The sequence below is a fragment of the Acanthopagrus latus genome, chromosome 10 (assembly GCF_904848185.1).
Source record: "Acanthopagrus latus isolate v.2019 chromosome 10, fAcaLat1.1, whole genome shotgun sequence".
NCBI lineage: Eukaryota > Metazoa > Chordata > Actinopteri > Spariformes > Sparidae > Acanthopagrus > Acanthopagrus latus.
Window position 1 is genome coordinate 19,371,743 of NC_051048.1, and position 16,458 is coordinate 19,388,200.

General features: G+C 43.3%; 1 protein-coding gene across 21 annotated transcripts in view; it reads right to left on the reverse strand.

Annotated features, from left to right (window-relative positions):
- Positions 1-15,411, reverse strand: part of LOC119027225 (adhesion G protein-coupled receptor L3-like) — a 211,437-nt gene extending 196,026 nt beyond the window's left edge. For 6 of the 21 annotated variants that reach the window (XM_037112195.1, XM_037112203.1, XM_037112193.1 and 3 more), the window contains exon 1: positions 14,648-15,407. The gene's annotated coding sequence lies outside the window, so the exon portion shown is untranslated. Of the gene's footprint in view, positions 1-14,647 lie in introns of all 21 variants that reach the window. The other 15 variants (XM_037112208.1, XM_037112206.1, XM_037112207.1 and 12 more) reach the window with 5 other exon arrangements.
- Between the last annotated feature and the right edge of the window lie 1,047 nt (positions 15,412-16,458).

Genomic DNA, 16,458 nt, shown 5'->3' on the forward strand with positions numbered 1-16,458 from the left:
AATGAACAAAGTGACCATTCAGGTGGTGAAAGTTATCTCTGAAATTAATAAGTCTGGTAATTTGAGTAATTTAACTACTAAGACATGCATGTGCACTGTCACCGAATTATAGTTTCAAATTCAGCTCAGCACACACACACACACACACACACACACACACACACACACACACACACACACACACACACACACACACACACACACACACACACACACACCTCACTGAGACACTAGACCAAAAGAACTGGCATGACAAATCATAGTGATACACAAGCTAATGGCAGGATGTGACAGAGATGGCCGGTGTCTGGAAGAATGACTTGGCTGTGCTGTCCATACGTCCTGAACGCGCATCTGACGAGAGCTTTTAAAGCACACACAATGCCACCGGCGCCGCTATCCATGCAGAAAATGGGACAGCCATCCTTCAGCTCCGACATAAATCTGTGGGGCAGCAACACGCATCGCAGAGCAATATTGTATGAAACGAGTCTCTGCTGAAACCAAAAAAGTAATTGAATCGAGAATGAATATAGACAGGGTAGGATGAGATTTGAAGGAAAACATGTGGCAAAGATTTGATGTTCTGCAAGAGGATGCTTTCAGGAAATGTGCAGGAGGAATGAGTCCGCTCAAAAGGGATAAACAACAAATTATCGCTGAGGAAAGAAAGAAAAACTGTGGCAAATCATGAAATAATCGGAAAGTTTTGTTCCCTTTGTTGTTGCCTTTGTTGGTGAAGATAGAGGCCTTGACATTCACATCTTCTATAAGAATCCCTCCGCTATATCCAGTTCCACAACATATCCAACATGAGCAAGATAACCTTAACCTACAGACGTTGTCTCCCTACACTACACAGCAGAGGTCTCTGCAGCAGCAACCCCTCAGTCCCAAGGCTATCTGCCCACTAAATCACATTTGTAGGGTCATATTAAACACATTGCCCTGAGGAGAGTAAAAGCTGGGCAAAGAATGATAGGCATCTTTCTATCACTGAAAAACCTGCACTGCATTATTCCATGCAAGTGGCTGCGGCGATAGCATGTGGCAATCGACTGCTTTAATGTTACAATATGGACTGAGGGAAACGTGTTCAATTCGTCTTAGGCACAGAAAGAGATAAGGGCCATGTTCTCATCAGCTCACCCGCAATGAGAAAATGTGACTGAACTGAATGGGTGGGAAGAGAAACAATGGCTGGGCTGGTTAATGGCCACAGTGTGAGCGAAAATGGTGTGTTCATTCTTATAATTACAAGAAAGGGCCGTATAGAAAAAGAGGGGGATGAAACACTTGGATGCTCGACGGTCGGTGCATTTGCTGGCAGTACAGAACAAGCTATACATGACCTTTTTACACAACACTGTGAAGGCACCCCTGAAGCCTCCCAAATCCCACCTCCAACATTAGACTGTCACCAGAAATTTGAAATGCAGTCCTCTGAGCTAGAGATGGAACTGCCATGCAAGACAAAGAGAAGGTGTGGTGGAGGTGGGGGAGGAAACCGGAAACAATCAAACTGGTGAGCAGCAGTGTGCTGTGGTTACCAAAAGCTCAATGCTCAACTGAAAGGGGAGCTGCATGATAATGGAAACACGGACCTTTGAAGCAGCTAGCATATTCTCAGCATTCTCCTGCTGGTACTGTCTTATTGGATATATTCCAAGTACATATCTACAACTGTCTAACTCAGCCCAGCATCCTCAGAATTGCATCCATATTAGATGGTTCCTTGTGCCTGGGAGGCAGCTGGATTGACAATATCCCGCTATCACGTGATCTTGCAAAACCTTTTTTTTTTTTTTTTTTTTTTTTGAACGGGGCTTGCCCTTTTCCAAACCTTTCCAGATGGATCTGTGTAACAAACCATCTGGCACGTCAGGTTACCATTAACAAGATTAACACCCAATGCAATCCAATGGAAAACCTGCCAAAAGCTGCCACCTTGCCACAATCAGTCATTGTTAAATGACGGCAATCTTGCCCTTAAAATTAACTGTAACCATGCCCTAACCATAACCAAGTGTATTGGTTGCCTCATTCAAACTTTATTGTAAGCACAATGTTTTGGCTATAACACCACCTTTTCAAAATCCTACTATAATTGTAGCTTGCAAGAATTTAAGAAATGTGGCATTGGATGCTGAGGAATGGCAGAACAGTTCAATATTGATGTTCTCGTCTAGCAGTAGGGTTGGTTTAGTTACTCACTTTACTTTATGGTGTGTAAGTATTCTTATCAGTATGCACTAGTTTTCATATCGTCAGTTGAGCTGGTGAAACAGAGAAATGGCTCCTGAATTTGGTATCAGTTCCCCTGAGCCGTTGCCAAACCCCTCTGACCTCACTGCTTTTGACTTGTTATGGTTTGGCATCTTGTTTTTGTTAGGGCATCTAGGAATCAGGTAGGGGAGGTCAAATTTAATTTTAACTGGGCATAATAATTCATTCCCAGCCATCCAGTGGAGGTAACATTATAGCGGGGCACCAAATGGCAAACCTTTCCGCTGGTCTCAGAAACTATATATGTTGACAGTCAGTATATTTTCTGGTTTCTGTTACGTGGGTCATGTATAGGTCGGGAGCGAGATTTTAGAATGAGGTTCGGAGGTCATGATATTGGTTCTGCATATTTTGCATGCCATTAAAATTGTATATGGGTAATGGGTACGAAAACAAACTGCCGGTGGATGGTAACAGACACAAGAAGACAGATGGCTGCCGGAGTGGGGTTTCTTATGCATGATGAATTGTCGCATCTGCTGGTGTGAGTGTGCAATGCACGCGGTCAGGAGAAGTTCTCAAGAAAACAGGAGGAAGCGTGATCTCAAAAACAAGCAAACAAAAGCCAGGCTGTCATCTGTTTCCAAAGTAACTGATCTTTTTATAGTCCGGAGTCATCCGCAGTAGCCGAGTCAGGCAGGAATCCTGTGGGGACCTGAGGGCAATCAATGTGGCAGTCACTCTCCCAGTACCCAGGTGAGGTGACATTCTGCCAAAATAAAGGCTTAAGATTACTGGAAACAGCACCTGAAATGGGCATAAATCCTGAGGGGAAAGCCGTCGAAAGAGCTCAAAGGATCCATCTGCTGGCCTTTGCCACACCTTGTCATCCAAGTCACACAAATCCACACTGAACCTTGGCCAAAGTTTGTCAGATATCAAAACAGATCACAAAAAAACCATCAAAACTCTATCAAGGTAAAGTGCTCGTGTGGCCCTTTTCCAGACCTGCCCAAGTTCCCTTTCTATTCAATGGCATTTCCTAATTAGATGAGAAGGATGGTTTGATGTTTGTGCTCTCATTGTATTAAAAATAAAGCCAAGATAAAAAAAAAGAAAAAAAAACGACCTATGCATGGAGCCCCCCTTGTTTGCCTGCAGTGCAGCGATAGGGAAGGTTACAATTGTCTCTCGCTCTCTCCAGTGCGTCCACAGATGCAGAGAAAAATCGATGCACAAAAAGCACTTCATTCCTGCTCAATTTCATCCTTTACTGCCAGCATAATTAAAAGTGGCTGCTACCGACTTTCCAATCCAAATTTCCTCATCAGCTGGAGGTGGCCTGCTCAAAGTCATCCATGCTGAGTTCAGGGTAAGAGGCTTCTCTTGGGACTGTCACGGCATCATGTATGCAGAACTTGACTGTATGGCAGGTTGGGTTATTGGCATCTACTCTGTGGCAATTCACTGGATGAGCATGTGCACTGCACACCGTACAGCTGAAAACAGCCAAGCCAACAGCGGGGGAAGTTGTGAAGGCAAATTGTGAAGGCTTTAAGATTTCAGGGGGTCATGTGTAATTATTGTACTATCACAATTGATTTCCTCCCCTTAACGATACAATCGAGCACTATGAAATTGCAACAGCAGGACTTGGCACAAAAAAGCAAACAGAAGCTTCTTTTACACAAGTTGTTTGCCCCGCTTCATTTCAAATCCCACCAAAGCAACATGAAGAGAATTAATCATTTTCATACACTCTTTCTGAAAAACCACAGCTTCCTGCGCTGGTTAACACCAGCTGAGAGACAGAAATTAGCAAATTACCTGTGTGTCACGGCCGCATCCAAGTTGCAAGACCAATTATTTCTGCTCTGTTGCAATTGTAGAGGCCTCTCCAGCTGTGTCTGACACAAAGCTGGCTTAGGAAGGCTTACTACTGACCAAAAACATAAACAAGATTACAGGAGCCTGACCTTTCACAGCGTTCACGAGCGACAACAGAACCCCTGCTAAACGGCCTTTCGGTCGCCAAAAGGAGTCGAATGTCTCTGTACCGCGTTCGATATTTCTTTGGGAGAGAGTCAACTGATAAGAAATTGTGGAACAAAGCAATCCTTGTTGTCTATACCAATCAATGAAGGGCTGCGTGGACGGCACACAAAATTAACAAAGAAGGAAGAACAATGCATTTAGAAAGGGAAATCCTAGAGACAGGTGTAATGAAACTGGATTACAGCTCAGCTCCAGCATTCCACTGATGACTTCCAGGGCAATAACTACACCTACCTTATTAATCATTATGGGCAGAAATTCCATAAAGGGTTGACCTATGTTGACCTGAGTGAGCTCATTTTCTGATGGCATGCTGCAGTTTTATATTTTCCGTGTGGAACTAGCATGCTACGGTGTTAGGCTATTTGCACTATGTTAGCCTGACTTTTAGCTACATTTATTATGTATGAGAGAGTAAAAGGGGTCCATGAGAAGATTATAAAAGCTTAACATTTTGATGAGATTAATCTTGCTATCAATCTGTGCATGCATACAGTAGTGAACCAATTATAACATGGCAGTCGATGAACAAATAACATTTATATCTCTGCGACTGTACGATCTGAGCTGCTGGAGAACCTTAAAAAAACATTAATTAGAGGCAGACTGATTCCAGCGCTTTTCATAGGAAATTTATATCACGAGCATGTCAAGTACACCAGCAAGGTGCCGAAGCGGGAGGACAGCCTCTATCAATGCAGCCTCTGTCAGAAGATAGAGTATCACTGTGGAGAACAGGGAGGGAGTGGATGTCAGTTGTCTGGAGAGGACGAGCCGACATCTCAACTCCTACTGTCTGTCATTCTGTCTTCCCAGTGATGTATGGATGTTATACGGCACCGCTCACCCAGCAGAACCAGTCAATACCACCATGCAGAGGAATGCTATAGCGAGACAATGGCGGACTGTGACCCTTGTTATGGAATGACAAAACTCCATTAGGGCGGAGGGGAAAGGAATGGGGCTTAAAAGGGGGAGGGTGTGTTTTTTTTTTTCTTTAATTCAATATCACAAGCTCAGCAGTCCTGTGGTGGCACTTTTTTATTAGCTTATTAGACACTGCAAGAAAACATATTTACAAATGTTGAAAAAAAAAAGCTCATTAAGATCCACCTACGGCGAGATATCGAGTGGAGCTACAATGAAAACTATTCAATGAAAACTATACTCGGAAACTATTTTAAGTCTGAGTCGATTTTTTTTTAAAAAGTAAAAAATATCTTAATCCATCTTCTCAGATGTGATTATTTCCAGTTTTTTTTCTCATCTATGACAGTAAACCGAAGATCTTTGGGTTCTGGACAAAACAAGACATTTGAGGACGTTATCTTGGTTATCTCGTTCGACATTTTTCACCACTTTCTGACATTTTGCAGATCAAACAACTAATCCATTCAAAGAATATAATCCATAGATGAAATCAAAAATATTTGTTAGCTGCAGCCATACTAGACACAACCTTTATCACGTCAGAGATGCTTTCATAATAAACTTTAGAAAACAGCAACTGAAAAAGTGAAAAATGGAATCGTATCAACAAACAGAAGGCCTTTTTTTTTTTTTTTTTTTTTTACAGTGTTGAGGATGTAAAGTACAATGGACAACCAAAAGAGAAAATGATTGAAGAAATACGCAAAAATCACACCGATAAAAAATACATTCTATTAGGAAATAGACATTTTAGCATTTACTTTTGTGGTGCTTGCAACCATTAGACCAAAAAACAATTAATCACCTGCAATAACCAGTCGGGATAATTTTCTCAACTGACCTCACACATTCCTCGTCAGCCTCTCAAGGTGTGTTTTCCATTAACTGCAGGGAGGGCTGTGTACAACAGTCGAAATGCTCTGTGTATGAAAGGCTCAGTCCAGCCCTTGAACCAAGGTGACGTCTCTGCGTAGGCAGACGAGAGGAATAGGCCCCCTGTTTTCTCGCTCGCCTGCGGGGGCTCTGTTCCTGCCTGCACGCCAGCGCCGTTATCTGCTGCTTATTATTTGGCTGAATGAGCTGGAGCGGGGCTCACGGGGCTCGCTTCTGACATAATGACTGATTACAGTCTTGTGGCTCCCCTCTAAGAAATCCCACAGTTGCCACTATTGCGCCGCGGCGGCATAGCATCACAGGCAAGACCAACGTATGAGCAGATGACGAGGTGGTGGTGGGGGGGTAGCTGGGCTTTTCCAATGACAGCATAACTGCTACCCAGTCCTCGAGCTGTCAAGACTGAAAGAGACGCTAGTGGACACCTGGGTCATCAACTGACTGTCTCAGGCACCTTGTTAACGACTGCTTCTTCTCACTAAAAGGCTGAAATAAGAATAACATTTCCAAAAAACGTGACAAAGTCGCGATCCCTATACTAATTCACCCTTGAATAGTAAGGAGCACATTCGCCTCCTCTCCTCCCTGCAGAAATGTGATGCATACTAATGCATACAGACATTAAGCCCATTAGGAGTAATACGTGTCACATGAACCATCCATAATGCACGGCCTTATGAAGACACCACCTATCGTCACTCGTGAATGTGGTGCACAGCTGCATGCAGGTGTGACAGCAGTCTGAAAACAACACAGAACAGGCTCCGTCAATAGCTACCGTTTCCAAACAACCAGGGAAGTCACTCTGTCAGCACTTTTCAAACGCCAGCTTTCAGGCAGTCAATTAAGTTCAAGGTGAGACAAAAATGTGTTGTCATTTAAACCGTTTTGCTCCACTGGGGCGGTGCATCAATTCAGTCATCATTCCAGAGGTGACAAAGGGCTGGCAGGGAAGTTTATATTTGCCAGTAGATGCACAGTTCTGCTGTCATTATACCAACCTGAGATGAAGCGGGATCGCAGGAAAGCACCAAGAATTATAATTCACCGTTCCTCATGAACAGGGCTCATAAAGATGAGAACAAACAAGGGACTACTGCTGAGGAGCCTGCTGGCTGAGGCAGGCGGTCCTGCCAGATCCCACCCCCCACTCCCACACTCCTAAATCCAATCCTATGCTATCGATTAGGAAAATCAATTTGGTCTAAGTCACAAGCACGGAGGGAGATGCTGAAATGCTGCAATACATTTTGAAGACACAAGTGGAATCAGATACTGATCAACTCACCCAGTATGCCCTGATTTAATGCATGATGAATATTCCTTCCCTTAATTGACAAAAAGAGGAAACGACCTCACATGATAGCAGCATAAATCCTTCATTGTGGAGTTATCCACCTGTGCGGAAATACTTTAATTATCCACCTGCAAAAAATGCTTCCACCCTCTGTAAATCTTATCAAGTAGGAATGGGGAAATGGTATTTTAATTTAAAAAGATTCAGCAGGATATTGTAATCAACGTTTCTGCAAAGCATTCACGCTTTGAGTTCCATTACAAGCGCTTTTGAAGTGGAAGGCATAAAATATGGCAGAATTAAAAAAGGAAAAAAAAAAGAGAAGTTGTAATAGAATTTTTATCCAAATACAATATTAACACTATTAAAAACTCTATGTTTTTCAGTGTGCAGCCATGTTTTGAAGATGACAAACTGCTGAGGAGCACTGAACTGAACACGTATGGAGGCTGAACAAAACAACTACAGAGATTAAAAAACAAACTGCAAAGGATGCAAAACGAAAAGAGACTACATGATTTGTCGTTTGTAGTCATTTTATATCTCTCAGTCTGTGGATTCTGTCCATTGTTTAGGAGCCACCGTACTTTACATCATCCAAGTTACGGAGCACATTGTCTCAACCAAACTGTTACTGTGGCCTAGTTTTTAGCAAACCTCAGTCTAATACAGGCAATCTGACAACACAAAACATGTTTTATGTCACTTTACGGTAAATTGAAAGTGCCCTCTTAGATAACTGATGCAAAATTTGGGTATGCAAAGTTGCTCTGCGCAGATGTGCACCTGATATCTGCAGCTACAGCGGCCTGTAAACAAGGAAGCTATCTTCATTTCTCTTTGCTGGCCAATTAGTGGTCAGATCAGGAGGTCCCAATGGTTTAGGGAGGCGTAAATACTAACCGTCATTTCCATTCATTTGTATTCGGCTGCAGGTGCACTACCTTATTATGTATTCAAGCCCAAACCTGCCTCCCAAACAGGCCATAAATTAACTTCTTTTAGAGCTTCGGTCTCAGAGAAGCATTGCATCTTTGTTTGAATCCTCTTCACTGGTCCAAAGTTCACGAGGAGAAAAAAAACCCTCAGAACAAAGGAGGGCCATCAATATTGCTGCAAAAAACTTGGTGTCATACTGTAAAATGCACATAGACAAATGTATCAGATTTTACACAGTAGTAAAGAGGTTGATGTACTGCGGCTCTGTCAGGCTTTGTCAGTTTCATAGCTTTTGGGTACCTCTTAACACCACCAACAGAGTCGTAAGAGTGGCTTGGATTGCTTTAAATGCTAAGTTGACATTTTTGGGTCCATATCTGTACTCCAGCCGAGATGTATCTCTTACACTTGTAGCCATTAGTTTGCCCTGGGCCAGTTGTGTCTTGGAAGGGCTAACACAGTTATACAACAGACTGCTTTTTCAGAATACAGTTATTATTGATTAAAAAAAAAAAAAAAAAAAAAAAGCAGTGCAGATCTCAACAAGGGTCAACTGATTTGATTACTGAACTGTTCCCTGGTTAGATATACTGCAGTACCCCTTTATCTGCAAGCGACGTTCTTATAAGAATCATTGCTGCATTACACAGATGGTATCTCCGCTTTCACTCGTATAATAAATGCATATCTGCATCTGCACACGCTAGCTAACACGTTGTGCTTCCACACCCTTGGCATGCGGTCTCTGTATCTCTGCCTGCCGAAGTTGTGACGTGTTAAAATACAACTGCTAAGTGTTTTGACCCCCCTAGGGACAACTTAACCATGTGTCAGTTTGAGGGGGGAGGGGTGCCTTGCAGATAATAGAAACTGCAAACTATGACATGATGATTTTTTTTACAGCAAGCTGTCACTGGTCATGCTAGCATCTACACTTGAGCTTGACAGTGTACCAGCCTCGCGGCCCTTCAGTAAAATGAAATGCATAAATTAAAATGGCATGCTGGTGGAGTTCAAAACACAGTTGAGGCGGAGTGTGTTCTGTGAATGCAACTGTAAAAAAAAAAAAAAAAAAATGGCGATGAACTGACTCTCACAACAATGTCATGTCCTAGTTTATCTCCACATTTGCTTTCTTACTCATTGTCATGACTTCAAGTTGGAGGTATAACTAGTGCAATGTTTCCGAGGCCCCCTCCCATCCTCCGCAAAGCACAGGCTCACTGGAGTGGTACAAAATCCCCTGCAAATCCGTCAGTGATTTAAAGAGGCTCATCAATACCCCACACAACCTTTCTCTCTTATCCGCACTGATTTTTTTTTTTGGTTGTAAACCAGCCACAGAGAAAGGGTCTGGGATTAATTTGATAATCCCCATCATCATGCTGGTTAATAACAGGTGTACTGGTGGAAAAAAAACAGTTGGGTTTTCACAGCAAGGGAGATCAACAGACTCTTGATTTTTCTCTTTGTCTCGACAGAGGTACTTACTTTTTCTCATCTTTCTTTTCTTGAGTGTGATAAATGCATAAATAAATGTGCCAAACTCTCAAACTGTTCCCATGAAAAGCTGTGCTTAAAATATATACACAAGTTGTTCCAATACATGCCGTCTTGCTGCATATGCAATTTTTAAATGAGGGTCATCGGTTGCTTTCTTTGACTTCTACACTTCAAATAATCTCAAATGTTGGAGTCAGTCTTCACAGAGCCATACAGAATCAGGAAACTAATTGTCTGCTCTTTCCATCAAGCACCAGCTGAAATCTCCATCTCAACTGTAACCCCCATTTCCTGCTGGGGGTTGTGAAAGCTTGTGTCAAAACCTTTGTGTCCAAGCTCTTTATGAGACAGGACAGCTAAAGTGTTGAGAGGCGGAGACCTTGAGGACCTTTCCTCGGCCGCGTGCTTTCCCTTTTTTTTATTTTCAGCTTTTCACTTTTCTTCTTTTGTGACATTCCTGCCAGAGAAAGGGCCCCAGCAGACCAACCTGTCTCACTCCTAACAGCAGGGTAACTCCAGTCTTTGGGACCTTACAAAAACCAAGGGCCTCACTGGAGCCGTGGGTGAGATTTAACCCAGAAGAATGTGAATGCATTACGGTAGGTGGCCAACCTGGAATTATTTGCCACTGTTTTAGGTAATATGTTAAAAAAGAAACACAATTATAATCATATACAGTATATATAAAGCATATTACCTAGTGTAGTTAGCCACCTTGTATATGGGGTCATGCTGGAGATTGAGCCCCCTATTATTCAAAAATCACAGGAGAAAAAGAAAATCAGCCAAAAAATAAAAACCACCATCTCCCCTATCTGAAGATGAACCTGTGACACTCAACATGTCAGCATGCAGCCGCGGGGATAAACAATCATTCAACTGCAAAATAAGTTTTAAAAATCCATCATTTAGACAGCCTGTGTGAGAATTTAGAAAAGCTCTTCTTCTGCGGTGCTCTTATTTTCTAACACGTCCAGGTTCTCATACAGTGCTGCCTTTGATAATGAAAAAAAAAAGAAAAAAGAAAACCTTCTAATCTTTTGAGGGCAGTCATGTTTTTTGCGGGGAGGTTTAACAAAGTTTTTCCATGTAAGGGATCTAGGAATGCTGGAAACCATGGCCTTGAGGTACCAAAACTGCTCCACGCTCAGCGCTGGAAACACAAACGTATGAGAGTGCTGCAGCGATTTGCAGTCTGGTAGTGTAATATTTCACAAAATAAGGCGATGGCACTCCCTCAGAATAATGCCTGACAGTCTTTCTATTGCAACACGTCCTCACACCGAAACGATTTAATACATCTTTTGCCATATATTGCTATCGAATATGACCATTGGACAGTACCAGCATAGAAAAGGCATTCTCCTGAGTGAAAGTCTGGTTGTGTGTGAGCCATCGAAGCACCCCTCAGACTGAGGATGAGCTCTTCTATTGGCCAACAATGAATGACCTAATTGAAGTCACAGAACAGTGACATTCATAATGTCACACCAATACAGGACACTATTTCTGCAACCAGGGACTACTGATTATTCTCTTGATATTTGTGTTAGTCAAAATATAAGGGGAAGAAAAGGCAGATCATTAAAGGGACATCTTCGAATGTCTTCTTCTGACCAAAAGGTCCAAAACTCAAAAACATTCAGTTTGCATTTGAGAGGCTGGGAACTGCTGATTTTTATAAGGTAATCGTTTCAACTCTACAGGATAAACATGCCATAGCTTTAATTGAAGTGAATGGGAAAACAAGTGACCTTATATTACTGAACGTATTGAAGCCAGCAATGTTTCCGATCAAATTTAAGAGCGAGGCTATTGATTGGTAGCTATGAAGACCATCAACTTCAAACTAAACTGCAATCTATCTGTAATCAGCTTTTGTCATCTGTGCCTCTACTGAACTATATTTCTGCCTTAGATGGATAAGAAACACTTTAAATATATAACTTCCCTCACTGGTGCTAATGTACAGGGCAGACAGGAGGAATATAAAAACTAAATCACAACCAGTCCACGGCATGTGATCTCCGGAGAGATAACCGCTCTTTCAGTGCGAGCAAATCTGAATCAAACATCTGAAAAAGTGCGAGCTGTGCTACATGACCTCAAGCATTGCATTTGGTTTTACAGCGGCACGCCAGATCACGACGGACACAGCAGTTAGATGAAGACATAAAAAGGAGTTCATTCGCTCAGAGACTGCGCCGTAGTGCTCTTCAGACCAGAGTGGATTCATATTCGGGCATAGTTGTAAGGCTGGTTTTAAATTGCGTGGACAGCATAAGGACAGTGCAGGGTCACTTCAGGGGAATATAGAGTCTTCACAGCTAAGAGCTACAGTAAATGCCTCTCATTGCAAAAAAAATAAATGCAATTCACCCCATTCACTTTAAATTTGTAGTACAAAAGATATTGACAGGAAACCGTGAAGAGCAGTTATCCAAATTGGTACACCAGCGAGAGCCCCCACTGTACATAATACGGGCCGTGACGCTGTACCCCACAAAAGCTAACCTAATGAAGAAAATCGGAGGCCATGTCTCCATTCATACCGCAACGACAAATTGGATTCCTCCTGGCTTGCAATCATGTCCAAAAAAGGGTAAGGAGAAAAAAAAAATCAAATCAAATAAATGGGACTGCCCATGGAAAGAAATCCACAGCCTGAAAAGACCAAGCTGCATCAACGAGTCTAAAGAAGGGAAAACGGGAACATCACAGAGATACCTCAGAGGACTGATACAACTGACCGAGTGAAGAAAAAGCACGCTTCTTAATGAGAGCAACAAATTAACCCATATTGGTGTAAGACGATACATCAGGAAGGAATATGTGCCAGCACAAAAAAAACAGAATGAGTCACTAACAGACAGTCTGAGAAACACTCCTGAAAGTGCTTGAATGAATCCTAAATGTAAAGTGTTTTTTTTCCAAGTTTAACTGACATAAGAAGTTATGGTGAAATTAAAAGCTCAAATGCTGTGGATCAGTGCGTGTTTCCATCACGTATCACCTCCATCTCAATGTGATTCTTTACCCAAGACGACCGATTGAATCAATACGCAGCACAGTGTCTCTTATTTCAGCACACTCTTCTTATAATAGACTGCAACAAAACAACAGCTCCGAGTAAAGCGAGCGAACAATTATTTTATTTTCATACAGCGCCATTCCATCAGGCTTCACACCAGATGCTGGGTTCAACTGCTGTTATATTAAATGCAACCTAGATTCTATTTTCCACGAGGAGCATTTAGCTGGAATCAGAACGGATGAGACCGATGAAAACAAAGTGCAGGTTGGCATAACCGTTTAGTCAGAAAGCATCAAATGTCCTCTTGAGTTTCCCCCCTGGAGGAGAAAGTCAAGGTTTTTAGTGTTCACAGAGAAAACTCTGTGTGTGTGTGTGTGTGTGTGTGTGTGTGTGTGTGTGTGAGTGAGAGAGAGCAGTGTGTGTCTGTGTGTCATCTGCTCGAGGGCTCTTCTACCGATGCAGATTATATGACAGATGGCACTGCAGTCCTGGCCGTAATGAATGTAACTGTCAAATAAGGATACAACCAACAGTAATGTTAATGATATTCTGATGGGAGTTAGTGTCACATCTGAATCACAAAGTCAAGTCACTCCCCCCCCCAGTCAAGACTCCCTGGATGAGAAGCTGCTAATGACAGATCTCAAAGTGTGCAGCTGTTATGTTACTTAGGATTAAAAATCCGGCAGAGATCGAAGCATGAATTGGAAATGAAGGGGCATCACCATGCGGCGATGAGAAAACTTCAGATGCGATTCAAAGTGATGGGCTCGGTTACCTTTCCCACTTTGATTCTGATGTTGAAAGACAGTGTGATGCCCTCACATCAAAGCGTGCGGGTTACAGCGGCCCTTGGACCCTGCACTTCTCTCAGACACAGGGCAGGATGTCTTCCTCGGCAGCCATCCCCCTTCTTCTCCTATGTGTGCAGTAAATAATGGTTTGTGTTGAGCAGTGTTTTTTTTTTTTCTGACTGCAATGGATATTCTGCCAAAAAGCCCGGAAATGTAAATGAGTGCACTGACTGGGGGAGGATATCCAGTAAAATTTATATGATTTTTTCCCCCCCACACAGCCAATACCAATAACTTGCATATTCCATTCCTAACACAAATTCAACCTTTCATGAAAAATGCAGGCGCTCACAGCACTGCATCCGTCCTCACACTCAAGCAGAAGAAACTGCAACAGAAAACACAGGCCTGCTTCATTGAATCACGTTTGAGAGACACACAATTTATGCTTTACAGCCAGCCACCGTCTCAGCTCTGTCCTATGGACGCAACCTATTGAATTCAAAATTCAAAAGAGGTCAGATGCAACTAAACGGCGAGACTTCAGAATGCACAAACTTCACTCATAGGTGTGAATACAACATGCAACTTCTGTTTTGCAGAGACCACATCGTTTCACGCGCCATGTGAATGGCACCAAAAAATAAAAATCCTGGGACACTCTGGATCATAATCCAACCTTTTCCCACAGAACGGACGAATCAGCGCAACAGAGAATTGGAATTTTCATATCGCCTATCAATATGTTGCGGGTTGATCGGCGCTGATTACACCTGAACGCATCGATAGCCCAGTTAAAGTAATTAAGAGTGGAGTGCATGCCATGACTGACATTACAGAGCACGTCAACGCCGCTGCGGGGACTCATCCGTGGGCATTATTATCGCCCCGAGCTGGATCATGCAGATAATTGAGGATATTGCGCACAGGCAGGATGGATGATGTGTGCGTTCTGTGCAGGAAAGTCACACTTACCGCGGCTTGTTTTTAAAGAAATGACTGGGTGAGAAGCAGCTATAGCCCACGTCCTTCCATTCAAACCATTTCCCTTTCGGAACTGTCTCTCGGGCGTCGGGCACCGTCCTTTACGCGAGGATCGGACTTGATGAAAGAGGGTCGAGGAGAGAGAGAGAGAGAGAGAGAGAGAGAGAACAACGAATCCCCAAATAGTTGCCTCCTGTCGCTGCGTTCAATATCCTCGTAAAAAAAAAAAAGAAAAAGAAAAAGAAAAAAAAAACAACACACACACTCACACACACAAATTGCCTCGGTTGAAATCTGCCGTGCGTCCACAATCCCGAGTCCCGGCGATGGTGATGGTGATGATGAGGAAAAACAGCGTTGTATCCACGGTGCTGTCACCCACCCCAAACACCTTTACATCCCTTTAACGGCACAAGGCGTCCTTCTGTGCGGGGGCTACATCACGTCCCGTACAGCTGAAGAGGCGAAACGCCAGCAGCACCGCGCCGCTCACGCACACAAACACACGCGAAAAAGAAAAAGGAAAAAAAGAGTATCCAGAAGAATTTGACAAGGAGCAGAGGAAGAGGGGGAGGGAGGGAATCTTATGAGAGAAGCTCCGCAGGGGGAAGAGGAGAAAAAAACGGGAGTCTAAGTTGTTTGGGTCCAGAAACTGAGCTCTCTGCGACTATGACAAACCAATTGTGCGCACTGGCTGGGAGTAAATCTGTATGGAGACCGAGGGCTTGGAGAGCCAGTGAAAGGTGAGAGGAAAAACTCGGATGTGGATTGCCGCTCTCGCCGTATACTCGGGCTCCACCTAGCAGCAAGTGGGAGATGACATGCCCCAGACCCAGAGCCTCTCCACCTACAGTGTATCTCGCCCGAGGCAGCCGAGGAGACCTATGTTATATTACATTCTGTCTGTGCGCCGGTGACTGCAATATCCACGCGAAACCCACTGATTCTCCCTCTCAAAAGTCTTCAAGAGAATGCAGCTTGTATAAGAGCTGATCATCTGACAGCTGAGGTGAACGTGGACAGGAGATCTCAGTGAATGACTGAGCCGAACCTCCTCTCCTTCAGGGAAAAGTCTTTGCTTCCAAGACATATGCATTTTTTTTCTCACTACTGTATTGCCCTTAAAGAGGAGTTCATGGTGCTCTCCCTCTCTCCTGGAAACCAATTAATCACACAGATCAATGTGCTGAAGGCTGTTGTGGAGCTCCATATTTTTATCCCACCATATAATCCCAGCTGTTCTTTCAACTGCATTTGCAGCTGGACATGCAATAAAACACAAGTTAAAAATGGCTTCATATAATTGTACCCTAAATCTACAGACCACGCACAGTTTGACTAAATGTAAACACACACACACACACACACACACACACACACACACACACACATACACAAATGTTTTTCTTTTTTTTCTGATGGCCTTTGGATGGTGCACCAGCTGCAGCATCTCCAGCTGGGGCCAGCCACCGCTCAACCCCTCGATCACACTATAGCTAAATAATCACTTTAATAATCCTAATTGCAATCAAACAATAACAAGTAATCAACCAATCACTCACCCAGTGCTCCACTAATGAGCCCATGCCAACACAGACCCGGTAAAGCACATTTTTGCACTTGTTTCCTGTCTGAGGAACACCTTGAACTCCTGAACGCCCCGATGAAAAATAACCCAGGCTGCCTGCATTTGAAAAAGATGCAGTGTTATCTCTCCCTGGCACCGCTTTGCATGCACATCCCCCCCAACCCCCACCCTGATGCAAATGGATTTCTCCAGGTAGAGCACTGACCAAAGCTGC